Genomic DNA, 613 nt, shown 5'->3' with positions numbered 1-613 from the left:
ACGTACAAAAGTAATTAATTTTTTATATAAATAAAAAATATTAAAAATAAAACTAAATGTAACTAAATATTTAAAAGAAAAAAAATTGGTTCAAACGCTATGGACAAAGTGTATATTTTGTCGTTCAAATTTTGGCTTGCAAATATGTGACATGCATGTTTCACAGAGTAATAAACATGGTTAGGTATGACCGTATGAGAGAATATGAGAAGGCACTCGTTTCATAGTATAGTCAAACTACCGGCCAAGAATTCTTTCTTCTCTTCTAAATTCTAATTCAGTACCTGTCTTCAATCTTCATAACGGAAACCTATTACTAAGTTTCATTCAATTATTATACACGCACACAGAATATAAACACGCACATAGAATATACCTAATCATATTATCCTAATCAAAAGTCAAGAAGTTAGGTTGGTTGAGTAGTTAGTTTATTAATCCGTTTAAATTTTGCGTTGTGTATGCAGTAATTTATTGATGGCAGAATAGTCTTTTATCTGCTGAGTCGAGGGATATCGTGAAAAACCTAACAAATATTAACCTAATTAATATTATTCATTAAATTAAATGAATATAAAATATGAGATATATTTAAATATTATATTATTTTATA

This window comes from Arachis duranensis, chromosome 2 (assembly GCF_000817695.3).
Source record: "Arachis duranensis cultivar V14167 chromosome 2, aradu.V14167.gnm2.J7QH, whole genome shotgun sequence".
Lineage (NCBI taxonomy): Eukaryota > Viridiplantae > Streptophyta > Magnoliopsida > Fabales > Fabaceae > Arachis > Arachis duranensis.
This window is presented reverse-complemented; position numbering follows the sequence as displayed.